This window comes from Portunus trituberculatus, chromosome 31, assembly GCF_017591435.1.
Source record: "Portunus trituberculatus isolate SZX2019 chromosome 31, ASM1759143v1, whole genome shotgun sequence".
Classification (NCBI taxonomy): domain Eukaryota; kingdom Metazoa; phylum Arthropoda; class Malacostraca; order Decapoda; family Portunidae; genus Portunus; species Portunus trituberculatus.
In genome coordinates this window covers 25,181,372-25,195,758 of record NC_059285.1, presented here as the reverse complement: position 1 = coordinate 25,195,758, position 14,387 = coordinate 25,181,372, and the positions used below count along the sequence as shown (strand labels likewise).

The 14,387-nt window shown below is 38.2% G+C and overlaps 1 protein-coding gene across 3 annotated transcripts in view; it reads right to left on the bottom strand.

The window, feature by feature from the left end:
* Positions 1-14,387, bottom strand: part of LOC123511355 (GSK3B-interacting protein-like) — a 34,454-nt gene that overhangs the window by 12,406 nt on the left and 7,661 nt on the right. The window contains exon 1 of one of the 3 annotated variants that reach the window (XM_045267165.1): positions 12,681-12,826. The exons of 1 other annotated variant lie outside the window; for it this stretch is intronic. The gene's annotated coding sequence lies outside the window, so the exon portion shown is untranslated. Of the gene's footprint in view, positions 1-12,631; positions 12,827-14,387 lie in introns of those variants that run through there. One more of the 3 variants, XM_045267164.1, reaches the window with a different exon arrangement.

The window sequence follows — 14,387 nt, the reverse complement described above, 5'->3', positions numbered from 1 at the left end:
TTTTCACCAAAAAGACTGAAAAAAAACAAACAATAAATGAAGTACCAAACACACACTTTATTTAACTACAGTACTAGTACAGTAATACTCCGCTTAATGAACAGGATAGGGGGTGTCAAAGCTGTTTGTAGAGCGGAAATTTGTTAAGCGGACGTAATTTTCCCATAGGATATGATGGAAATAGGGGGGATGCGTTCTGGGCTGGTTCTCAACATACCACATGGGTAAAAACAAATATATATATATATATATATATATATATATATATATATATATATATATATATATATATATATATATATTTTTTTCTTTTATCTATTAGCTTTTACAAGCCTTGCCCCTAAGAAAGGATTGTTTTGTAATGCATAAAGTGAAATTTCACATGGAATACCAAGAAATAAAGCAGAGATGATGAGATCAGACAGCGGAGACTGGGAGCTTCTTCTTCTTGTGACCAATTTTTTTTCACCACATTTGTTTCACTCCTCTATTGCCTGCTATAATGGATATCATATCTTAGTATTCATATACGCTCATGCCATGAGGATAACCTCGACTCCGTGGCAGAGTGATAGTGAATTACTAATGAAATATGCAGTATTTCATTAGTAATTCATGGCATGAGCGTATATGAATACTAAGATATAATATCCATTATAGCAGGCAATAGAGGAGTGGAAACAAATGTAATATTGTGGTGAAAGAAAACAAGCCAAGCTAAAAAGGTCACACGAAGAAGAAGAAGCGACCTAGTTGCTGGAGTCTCCGCCGTCTGTGGCCGATCTCATCATCTCTGCTTTATTTTTTTATATTCCATTAAGATTTCACTTTATGCATTCCAAATAATCCTTTCTTGGGGGCAAGGCTTGTAAAAAGCTAATAGAAATGTTGTTTTGTGAACATATATACATATATAAAACAGTAACACAGGACCAGCGAGAGATTCAAATGGAGACCAAATCGTGCAATCACGAGTCAAAGTAGTGCTCGGCGAAATATGGTATATTTTACCGATTCGTGTATATGCAAGATTCGTGTTCAGCAAATTCATGTTCGGCAAGGTATGACAGTATATTTTTGTATACATATTTTTTTTCTTCTAGCCTAGCAATGAAAAGTTCCTCAGCTGTTTGTGTATGTACATTTCCTAGGCAGTGCGAATGTGCGACGCTTTTGAATATTTCCAAGGCAACTTCCAAGTAGTTGGCCAAGATAAGCAGTTATGTTATCTGTCAGTGGGCAAAATAATCTGAGGAATTTCTCATAGAGAGCATTAGAGGTCACCGTTGCCTTTGGGATCACAGAACAGCTGATTACATTATAAGGTGAAAAAAAGCCACGGCTTGCTGGGGTGAATGAGGAGCCATGTTTATTTACAATCAACAAGCACGGCAAAGGCGGAAGCAAGCTTGTGTGTGACGGCCACCGTCTGCAAAAGTTCACAGTCGTCAGAAAATTGACAGAAAAAGAAGATGGAAAAGTGCTAGTGTGACACTGCCTTTAGTAAACCACATGGAGAAGAAAGATAGACAAGACCTGGTAACACTGACAGAGCAGGGAGACAGACAAACAAGAGGACATTCCAAGAAAATCATGAAAAGTTAGTGTTATAGAAATATCAAGAAGTTCATTTTTTCACATAGGATAGTAGACATCTGGAATGGATTAAGTGAAGAGATTGTAACAGGAGAGTGTGTGTGCTAATTTAAGGAGAATTTAAATAAATGTCGGTATGGAGACAGGTCACTATGAGCCCTGCTCGAATCCTGTAACATACAACACACATAGTTTTCCACATAGAATGGTGGTAAAATGGGATGCATTGAGTGATAAAGTTGTTACAGTGCATAACATGCATTGCTTAAAGAAAAATTGGATAAAAGAAGATATGGAGACAGGACACTATGAACCCAGCTCAAACCCTGTACAATACAACTAGGTAAACACACACACACACACACACACACACACACGGGACATCGTCGATGGCGGATGTGGTCGCTGAGCTCCAGAGCAATCATCTCTAATTATACAGTTACCATTGCCTAAGAGTAACCAAGGTGGGAAAGGAGCTGGTAATGTTTGTCCCGTCTCCATATAGTCATGTTAACTGTTGATTAGCAAAATAATGTCCAGGGAAGGTAAATATAAACTGTAGCCTGCGTTTGAGCCATCAGCTGGTTTGTTTACATCTGCGCAACATGGCGGCCGTGAACTCGAAAGATGAATCAGACTTCACAGGATTTCAAGGAATAATGGAGAAGAGCGCTTATGTGAAGAAAATTCTGGAGTTGGAAGGTAAAATTGAAAAACTGTTTGAAAAGTATGGGGCCTGGAAACGAGTTATGACAATGTAATGAAAGAGTGTGCCGATATGAAGAAGGAAAATGAAGCACTGAAAGAGGAAGTTAAGCTAATTAAAGTGAATTGCGAAAAATGTGGAGAATCTCTAGGAAAAGTGATGGAGAAGCAGGCTGAATGGAAAAAAGTCAGGAAGTGGAAAGAAAGGAGGTAAATTACAAAGTTGCAAGTCTGGAAAAGGAAATCAAAGAGTCTGGGGAGAAAACTTTGGGCCTTGCTGAAATTATAGATCAACAGATCATAGAAGAGAAGATTGCTGAGAAAGTGGTGAAGGTTATTAAATCAAATGAGACATTGGTGAGGGAAACTGTAGACAAAAAGAGATGTGTGGTGATATTTGGTGTGGAGGAGGATAAGACACCGAGTAAAATGGAGAGAGAGAAAAACATAAAAAAGGTGATAAATAATATCATTAATGTGGTGCAGGAGGAGGGAAAAGACCTAGTACAAGAAATAGAGGACTTCCATAGAATTGGAAAGTTCACAAGAGAAGGTATGAGGCCAATAAGAATCAAACTTAAGTCACAAAAGGATGTAGATGAATTGGTGGAGAAGTCATGGAGGCTAGCCCAGCAGGAAACAACAAGGAAGATTTGGTTGAGAAGAGATCTCGGTGAAAAGGAAAGAGAAATGTTAAATGAGTTGAGAAAGGAGGCTTTGAAAAAATGAAGAGAGGACAGAAGAGGAGAAGAAAGAGTTTTTCTGGAGAATCTTGGATATGAGACTGAGGAAGTGGTTCATAACCCAGAAAAGTACAGCAAGAAAGGACTAAAGAAACTTACGTATGAGCGAATGTAATGTATTCCAACATAAATGGAGTGATATCGGGATTTTAGAACTCAACGATTACTTGAGGGACAAGAACCCAGATATTGTGGGTCTTACTGAAACAAAACTGAGAGAGGAGAAGACCTGATGATGGTTGGAGAAGGGAAATATAATGTTTGGAAAAGAAATAGAGTAGGTAAGATGGGAGGAGGAGTGATGTTGCTGGTTAAAAAGATATAAAGGTGGATCAAGTGAAAGAAGGTATGGGAAAGGCAGAAGTGCTAAAGATCAGAGCAGAAACTAATGAAGGAAAAAGAGGCACTACATAGTGGTGTACGTACCACCTAAGACAAATGCATGGTCAGTACAGGAATATGAAGAAATGATAAGTGATACAGGAACATGTCTGGAAGAAATGTTGGGTGGCTGTGAACGAACTATAATGATGGGAGATTTTAATTGTAAAGAGGTGTGTTGGGAGGACTGGTCAATGGAAGGATCAGAGACAACATGGGAAATACACTATTGACACTGGCAATGGAAAATGTGTTAACTCAGTGGGTCAAAGAAGATACTAGGTTTGGAGGAGAGGGAGCATCGTCAAGACTGGACTTGGTCTTTAGTACAGAGCCAATGGTCATTGAGGAGATGAGGGTGGAGTGCCCTTTAGCAAAGAGTGATCATGCAGTTTTGGAGTTCAAGGTGATAGATGAAGAGAAATCTAGAAGAAATGAAGAATATAAAGTGGGAAGATGGAATTATGCCAAGACAGATTTTGGAAACCTAAAGAAATTCTTTCAAGAGACAAATTGGATGAAATTCAAGAGTGCTAAGGAGCAAATGAAAAGTGGAAGGAATTTATAAAAATATACAAAGAAGGTGAGAAAAATTTGTACCAATAAGACAACATAGAGAAGTTGGAAAGCAGGACTGGTTTAACGATAGATGTGAAAAGGCTAGAACAAGAAAAGAGGATGCATGGAAGAGGTGGAGAAGGAAAAGACGGATTAAGCAGTGGGAAAGTTACAAAAGAGCAAGAAATGAATATGTGTTGATTAGAAGAGAAGAAAGAAAGAAACAAGAAAAGGATATAATTGATAAATGTAAAGACCAACCAAGGCTTTTTACAGACATGTGAACAACAACATCAAAAATAGAGAAAGTATTGAAAGTTTAGAAGTAAATGGAGTATGCAGTGAAGATCCCAGGAAATGGCAGAGGCTATGAATGGATGCTTTCGGAAGGTATTCACAAAGGAGACTGCTTTTGACAAACCACTGGTAATGGAACAGAAAGGGATTATGAAGGAGTTTCAAGTAACTGTGGAGGAGATCAAGAATATGATGGGGAGTTTAGAAGTGAGAAAAGCTGTGGGACCTGATGGGGTATCAGGATGGATTTTAAGAGAATGCAGGGAGCAACTGGCAGAAAAAGTTTGTGAAGTAATTGATGCCTCATTAAGGGAAGGTGTAGTGCCCCAAGACTGGAAAAGAGCTAACATTGTCCCAATCTATAAATCAGGTAACAAGAGAGACCCATTGAACTATAGACCAGTGTCACTTACAAGTGTGGTAGCTAAGATGTGTGAGAGGGTGGTGAAGAATAGATGGACAGACTTCTTGGAGAAAAATGACATACTTTGTGAGTGTCAATTTGGTTTTAGAAAAGGGCGTTCATGCACGACAAACCTGATATGTTACTATTCGAGGGTGATAGATGTAATACAGGAAAGAGATGGTTGGGCTGATGGAATATATCTGGATTTAAAAAAGGCCTTTGATAAGGTACCACACCGGAGACTGATCTGGAAACTTGAAATGGTAGGAGGAGTGCATGGCAGTTTACTAAAATGGATGGAAGACTTTTGGTAGGAAGAGAAATGAGAACAATAATTAAGGACAGACCATCAGAATGGGGCTTGGTGGAGAGTGGAGTTCCACAGGGATCAGTGTTGGCACCAGTAATGTTCGCGGTCTACATAAATGACATGGTGGATGGGGTGTCCAGTTATGTGAGCCTATTTGCAGACGATGCAAAATTGTTAAGAAAAGTGAGATGTGACAAAGATTGCGAACTACTCCAGGAAGACTTGGACAGAATATGGAAATGGAGCTGTACATGGCAAATGGAGTTCAACACGACAAAATGCAAGAAAATAGAGTTTGGCAAGAGTGAAAGAAGAATCAGGAGTATGTACAAGATAGGAAATGAAGACATAAAACCAGTCATGAAGAAAAAGACCTTGGGGTGACAATTACCAATGACCTATCGCCAGAGAGACATATAAACAAAATAATTGGAGAAGTATTGAACTTATTGAGGAACATAAGAGTGGCGTTCGTATATTTAGATGAAGAAATGATGAAGAAAATAATTACTGCAATGATAAGACTGAGGCTTGAATATGCAACAATACAGTGGGCTCGAACTTAAAGAAACACATAAGGAAACTAGAGAAAGTACAGAGGGCTGCAACAAAATGGTGCCTGACTTAAGAGATTTGACTTATGAAGACAGACTGAAAAGAATGCAACTTCCGACCCTGGAAAACAGAAGAGAAAGGGAGACCTGATAGCAATATACAGAGTGATGATTGGCATGGAAAAATGGATAGGGAAGATCTGTGTATGTGGAATGAAAGAATGTCGAGAGGGCATGGGAAAAACTAAAATGGCCACTTATAGGAGAGATGTGAAAAATATAGCTTCCCTCATAGAAGGGTGGAAGCATGGAATAGTTTAGACGTGGAAGTGGTCAACGCAAGGAATATTCATGATTTTAAGAAAAAGCTGGACATTAATAGATATGGAGACGGGACAACACGAGCATAGCTCTTTTCCCGTATGTTACAATTAGGTAAATACAATTAGGTAAATACACACACACACACACACACACACACACACACACACACACACACATCATATAATATTAGAAATGGATATAGAAGAGGGAAAGCAAGATAGAGACGAATCATACAAAGGAGACCGATTAAATTACAGAAAGGCTGATATTGAGAACCTCAACAGCTATTTAAAAAAAATAAACTGGGAGGAGATGGAAAACTCAGAGACGGTGCAAGAGAAGTATAACTTATTTTTGGAAATATACAAAACAAGAGTCAGGGAATATGTCCCAAAATATAGACCTAAAGAAGAAGGAGAGAAAGATTGGTTTAATGCAGTGTTTCTTAAAATTTTTTGTGCAGCGGACCCCTTTTATTAAAATTACTCATGTAGCGGACCCTTTACTATTATAATTTTCCTCTTGAGTTTGAAAGTGTTTGCAAGTCATAATATACTGAAATTACAACTGAATTATTTATTACTGGCTTATCTTCAAAATAAATGTTTATATTTTGCTTAACATAATTTCCACAACATTGATAATTTTGCATACAACTTTTCATGAACTTAACAGCAACGCTTCCTCGTCATAATATACTGAAATTACAACTGAATTATTTATTAGTGGCTTATCTGGAATTCAGTTCTGGAATTCAGTTTTCTTCTTTGTAAGTGAGCCTGTCTTGAGCCACAGATCCAGTATCCTGATGCTAAAAAGTAAGCTAGGCTGTCTTCTGATGTTTATCCTGCAAGTAACGTAAAAATAATTTTTTAGTTAAATACACGAGGTCTAGTATTCGAAATTCTAATCTCAAAAAGGTAGGTAATAACGTTTAACAAATGGCATATAAAAAATCAGTATGTTGTCATAAGCATCCAGATGATTTTCTTACCTACAAAGAGGAGCACAAGCAACTGCCGTGTGTTCCTCAGAGCAGCCTAACGTCAACTGATATGTGGCGGGCGGCGACCACCGGCATCATTCAGTACAATGTTGCCAAATCATAAACACCACTGCCTTCTATAAAGTTGTTTTTTTGTGTGTGTCTTTTTGAATTTGTTGAGGATTTCACCCCAAGGGAGGAAGGCGGCATTACTTAAATTACTTCCATCCCAATGTGACTTAGCCACTGTAAAAAGCCATCAGGATTTGGTGCTACAAAAATAGGAATTTATGACGTTTTGGCTGAAAATTTGACTGAAATCGATATTAAAAATTATCCTGCGGACCCCTTGGAACATTCCACGGACCCCTGGGGGTCCGCGGACCACACTTTAAGAAACACTGGTTTAATGCAAGGTGTGCTAGGGCAAAGGAGAAAAGAGATGGAGCATGGAAAAGGTGGAGAAGAAACAGAAATCCAGAAAATAAGCAAAACTTCAAAACAGCAAGAAATGAATATGCTAAGGTGAGAAAGGAAGAAGAAAGGAACTATGAAAAGGACATTGTCGAAAAATGTAAGGAACAACTGAAATTGTTCTACAGATTCATAAATGGAAAAATAAGGCAAAAAGAAACAATAGAAAGATTAAAAGGAGAGAACGGGATGGTGGAAGACCCAAAAAGTATGGTAGAACTGTTAAATAGTAAATTTCAGGAAGTCTTTACTAAGGAATCCAAATTGGAAAGACTACAGGGTAATAGAGAGACTGTCCATATGAATGAGATTAAAGTAACCAAGCTTGAAATAAGAGAGTTGATGACGGAATTAGATGAGAAGGCAATGGGACCGGATGAAGTCTCAGGCAGAATATTAAAAGAATGTAGAGAAGAACTAGCAAGTCCTATATACATCATAAAATGCTCAATAGAAAATGGAACAGTACCAGTAGAGTGGAAAAGAGCTGAGGTGGTTCCCATATATAAGAGTGGAAGGAAGGAAGAACCTTTAAATTACAGACCGGTATCACTAACTAGTGTATTATGCAAGATGTGTGAAAGAGTAATAAAGAAACAATGGATTGAGTTTCTTGAAGACAACAAATTATCATCAAATAGCCAATTTGGTTTTAGAAAAGGTCGGTCGTGTGTAACAAATTTATTGAGTTTCTACTCTAGAATAGTTGATAAAGAACAAGAGAGAGAGGGTTGGATTGACTGTATTTATTTAGATTTAAAAAAGGCGTTTGATAAAGTGCCACATGAAAGATTACTATGAAAGTTAGAGAAGAAGGGTGGCTTGAAAGGAAGCACATTGAGATGGATGAAAAATTACTTAAGGGGGAGAGAAATAAGGATGGTAGTTAAAGATATGAAGTCCAAGTGGAGAGCAGTAGACAGCGGAGTGCCACAGGGGTCAGTATTGGCGTCAATACTTTTCTCGTATATACGTATAAACGACATGCCAGAGGGAGTGAACAGCTACATAAATCTGTTTGCGGACGATGCGAAACTGTGCAGTCATAAAACAAAAAGAGGATTGTGAAATACTGCAGGAAGACTTTAATAAGATCTGGAAATGGAGTAAAAAATGGGAGATGGAATTCAATGTGGACAAAAGCCATGTCATGGAAATGGGAAAAAATGAAAGACGAGCAGTGGGAATCTATAAGATGGGAGATGGAGTAGAACTAGAAAAAGTAAAAAAGGAAAAGGACTTGGAGTGACGATGGAAGAAAACAATCAACCGGTAAGCCATATTGCTAGAATTTTCAGAGAGACATATAATTTGCTAAAGAATATTGGATTAGCATTTCACTATATGGACAAAGAAATGATGAAGAAATTGATAAGTACTAAAATAAGATGTAGATTGGAATATGCAGTTGTGTGGACCCCTCCATAAAAAGAAACACATAATGAAATTGGAGAGACTACAAAAAATGGCTATAAGAATGGTTCCAGAATTTAAAGGGATGACATATGAGGAGAGACTAAAAGTTATGGATCTACCAACCCTGGAACAGAGAAGAGAGAGAGGGAATCTGATACAAGTTTATAAATTGATTAATGGAATGGATCAAGTGGATAATGAGAAACTAATCTTGAGAGAAGAATATGACATTAGAAGCACAAGATCGCACAGTAAGAAACTGAGGAAGGGAAGATGTCTGAGAGATGTTAAAAAATATAGTTTCCCGCAAAGATGTGTTGAGACTTGGAACAGTTTGAGTGAGGAAGTGGTGTCAGCAACGAGTGTGCATAGTTTTAAAGAGAAATTGGATAAGTGTAGATATGGAGACGGGGCCACACGAGCATAAAGCCCAGGCCCTGTAAAACTACAACTAAGTAAATACACACACACACACACCACGTAGTGTAGTGGTTAGTACGCTCGACTCACGGTCAAGAGGGTTCGAGTCCCGGGAGCGGCGAGGCAAATGGGCAAGCCTCTTAATAGTAGGAGCTTTTTATAGACCACCTAACCAGTCAGCAGAGGTAGACAACCTTATGGTAGATGAGATAAATAGGGATGTACTAGTCAGACAATTATCTTAGGGGATTTTAATCTTAAGTCAGTAAACTGGGAGAGGATGGTAGGAGATGTTAATGAAAATAAGTTTATGGAAAGTTTTCAGGATAACTATTTAGTGCAGATGGTAGATAAACCTACTAGGGGGAGGAAGGTTTTAGACATAGTACTAACAAATATTGAGCATTGTTTAAAGGAAGTTGAGGTAGGAGAGACTTTAGCAAACAGTGACCATCATATAATTAGATTTATCATTAATTCCAGTAGGGATAATATAGTGAATAAGACTAGAGTCCCAAACTATCAGAAAGGCAATTATGGTAGGTTACGTCAGTTATTAGGAGAGGTAAACTGGGAAGATAGTTTTGGAAATAAAACTGCACAGGAGATGTGGGATATTTTTAAGGTTGTAGTAAAGGGTATAGTGATGCAGTGTATCCCTTACAAAGATATAAAGCAGAGAAACAGGAAGCCATTATGGTGGACTCATGAGATAGGTAGCCAGATCAGAGAGAAGAAGAGGGCATACAGAGAGTTGCAGAAAAGTGGGAAGATGTAGATTTGATTAGGTACAGACAGGTCAGAGATGATTTGAGTAAGGTTATAAAAAAGTAAAAGGCAGGCAGAGATAAAATTAGCTAGAGCTGGGAGTAAAGATCCAAAAAAAATATATAGTTATTACAAGGTCAGTGATAAAAGAAATAAGGATAGGATTGGACCACTCAGAAAAGATGGTGTAGTAGTGGATCAAAATGAAGACATAGTAGAATTATTGAATGAACAATTTTCTTCAGTATTTACTAGGAAAGAATAGGAAATCCTGTTACAAACAGTGCGACGAGTAGTTTAAGAGCTTTAGAAAATATTGATATAAAACCAGGAATTATTAGGAAATTTATTCTTGAACTAGACGATAGGAAAGCTAGTGGTCCTGATGAGCTACATGCCAGAGTACTTAGGGAGGTGTAGACAGTATTTCTGAAGCACTTAAGTTAATCTTTGAAAGATCACTTAGGTTTGCTGAGATACCTCAGGACTGGAAGTTAGCTAATGTTACTCCAATATTTAAAAAGGTAGGAAGGATGATGCGAATAATTATAGACCGATCAGTTTAACTAGTATAGTATGTAAGATACTAGAGAAAATCATTAAGGGTAGTATTTGGGAGCATTTAAATGAGAATAGATTAATTAGAGATACCCAACATGGCTTTAGATCAGGAGGTCCTGTCTTACAAATTTGCTCGATATCTTAGAATATATTACCAAGGAGTTAGATGATGGAAATAGCATAGATGTTATATATCTAGATTTTAGCAAGGCGTTTGATAAGGTACCGCATAGGAGGCTAGTGTACAAATTGAGACTACATGGGATAGGGGGTAGGTTAGTTGATTGGATTAGTGAATGGCTTTCTGATAGGAAACAGAGAGTAGTATTAAATGGGGCAATGTCTGAGTGGAAGGAAGTGGTTAGTGGGGTACCCCAAGGATCAGTGCTAGGACCTCTTCTTTTCTTGGTGTACATTAACGATTTAGATATAGGAATTAGTAGCAAAGTATCAAAGTTTGCAGATGATACTAAGATAGCATGTGCAGTACAGGGTGAAAAGGACAATTACAGAATACAACGAGACCTGGACAGGCTGATAGCATGGGCAGACAGGTGGCAGATGGAGTTTAATTCTAAAAGTGTCAGGTTATGCATTTAGGTAAAGACAACACAAACTTTAACTATGAGATGGAGGGATGTTGGCTAGAGGCAGTAGAGGAAGGAAAGGATTTAGGAGTAGTGATAGACAGGACTATGAAATTTTCAAAGCAATGTTTAGAAGCAAGAAATAGGGCAAATAGGATCCTGGGTTTTATAAATAGAAATGTTAGTTATAAAAGTAAGGAAGTGGTGCGTAGCTTATATAATTCCTATGTTAGGCCCCATTTAGAGTATTGCATACAGGCCTGGTCACCCCACTATAGGCAGGATATCAACATGTTAGAAGCAGTTCAGAGAAGAGCAACTAGGATGATACCAGCATTAAAGTGCCTGGAGTATAGAGATAGATTAAAGGAATTAAACATGTTTTCATTTGAGAGGAGATGTATAAGAGGGGATATGATAGAGTTATTTAAAATGTTCTCAGATACAAACTACATAGATGTGAGATCTTTCTTTACCTTAGAGGAGGGAAGTAGGACTAGAAATCATGGCAGGAAGATTAGAAAGCAAGGCTGCAGGTTAGATATAAGAAAATATTTCTTTAGTCATAGGATGGTAGACTTCTGGAATGCATTGCCAGAGACGGTTGTAAATAGCACTAGTTTGACAATGATTAAAAACAGATTAGATAAGCACTTAAATTTATTAGATTTATAATTATGTATAGCGCTGCATGATAGTTTTTATAAGAAATTTACTATAGTTAAACAAGACATGATCCCCATGTATGGGGACCACAAATTGTAGAAGATTTCGCTGCAGGACTTAGCCCTGTTAATGTATTGTGTACTTGTAAGTGTATCTTTAAGTACTGATGACGAGGTCGCTGTGCGACTGATACAGGATAACCTAGATGGGCCCTGGTGGCCCTTTGTTATCCTATTATTTATGTTATGTTATGTTATGTTATGTTATGTTAATGTGTAGCCCCTGTTCACCTATCAGTAAATAGGTACGGGATGTAACTCAAGGGGTTGTGGCCTCGCTTTCCCGGTTCCCGGTGTGTGGAGTGTGTTGTGGTCTCACTCCTACCTGAAGATCGGTCTATGAGCTCTGAGCTCGCTCCGTAATGGGGAAGACTAGCTGGGTGACCAGCAGGCGAACGAGGTGAAAAAAAAAAATTACACATACACAGACTGACATTTGAATGGTGTGGTTGATACACAAAACCGTGAAATGTATAAACCAAGTTTAAATGGATGGCAACTCAAGACATAGGCAGCTGTAGTTGCAGATGCCTTTCCTATTAAATCCTGACCAATGACATTCTATGAGTAACAGGAGATAAGAGAGGGCAATATGGGACTCATGGACTAGGAGGGACTAATCTCTTATCACTCAAGTGACAAACAATTGTTTCACTTCATGCACAAACACAAACACAGCCGCAGGACACTCGCTGCTTCGCACAAACACAATGGCATTGCAAATTAAACATAAAAACACGCACTATTTATAAAACCTTGCTCACATCAATCCCTTCACGGCATAACGCAACAGTTTTGAGTTATTTTTTTAGTTTACTCACATGTTCTACGGTTAGTGCTGATGACTAGCACATTAGATAAAACTCGTACCCCCGCGGAAAATGACCAAAATTCCTAGTAGAGGAGAACGTCCCACAGGCTCTCACAGTCCGTCTTCCGTCTGCACTCTGCTCCTGCTGGTGTTCCAGTGTCTTTCCAACGGCATCCTTCCATCGTCGCTTTTATTTTTTTTTTTTTTTCTCTTGTTATTCTTTTTCTTTCCTTCTCCTTTATTTCTTATTTTTCTTGTTCTTGTTCTTTTCTCCTTTACCTTGGGGTCTTGGCCTCACGTCTGTATTACATAGACACGTTGACTCATGCAATGACTCCCGTCATGTCCGTAGTTGCAATGGAAACTCTACATATACTGTATAAGCATTTGGGTTTTATGATCGATTACCAGTTAAATGGCAGTGTTAATACAGATATGGTGTCCGGGAAATGCAGCCAAAGATTACAATTTGTACGTATCTTGAGTAACCTTCTTGTAGATAAAGTGATAACATAACATGTTTTATAAATCCACATTAGAATCAGTTTTAAACTTTTCAATCACTGCCTGGTATGGAAAACTTACCTGTAGAGATAAAAACAAACTGCGAAGGATTGTTTAAAATGCAGGAAAAATAGGTGCAAAGACCATATCACAAGATATGCTTTATCTGACAGGTACCATGAAATAAGTGGACAGGATTATGAAAGATATAAAGCATCCGCTACATAATTGTGATACATATCTAAGATTTAGTAGAGGTTGGCTCTGCTCATGCAGCGCACTGACAGATATATACAGAAAGTCATTTAACCCAATGGCATTCTTCTTTTCGACCATCTATCATCGCTATAGCTTTTAGGTGTAAGTAGCCATAACAACTGTATATATACAAAATTTAATGTATTACAATTTGACGAATAAAGTATTTTTTATCTTTATCTTTTATCTTTATTGGTGACATCAAAGATATTAGATTGGAGGAGGCCAAGGAGATTAGACTGAAGAAAGCGGTATTGCTGAGAGCTGATTTTATTCAAGTGTAGAAGATTTTGAGTGGTTTGAGTCCTCAACTAAACGGTCTATTTCTTTGGGCTACTTTGAGTGGAACAAAGGGTCACAGTGTGAGGATCTTAGTGCCTCATCACTCTAATGACGTCAGAAGTCGTTTCTTCGTCGATCTCATTACATGTCATTGACACCTAGAATTCTCTACCTGAAATAATTGCGTCAGCTCAATCTCTCCAGTCCTTCAAACATTTATTTGAACAATTCCTGGGTTATCGTCTTTTTTAGTATTGTTGGGTAGGTCTTTACGGAGTTATGTCCTGCATCTAAAACCAGCCAACCGTCCTGCAGTCCTTCAGCAGTAGGTATACTTGTAATTTTGGTTGGAAGGTGCAGAAATGACTGATGAGGGATCAATCATGCCAAGTCTGTTCTTCAACTTGCCAAACACTCTTTCATAAATAGGAAATGTCAAAATCTTTCAAACTCAAACTCTCCTCGTGACTTCTGGCATCTAGCCAAAAACATCTCAAATAACTTCACTTCTTCATCTTTCCCTCCTTTATTTCATCCTGATGGCACCACTGCCATCTCTTCTGTCTCTAAAGCTGAACTCTTTTCTCAAACCTTTGCTCACAACTCCACCTTGGACGATTCTGGGCTTGTCCTCCTCTCCTCCTCCCTCTGACTATTTCATGTCTACAATCAAAATTCTTCGTAATGATGTTTTCCATGCCCTTGCTGGCCTAAACCCCCGG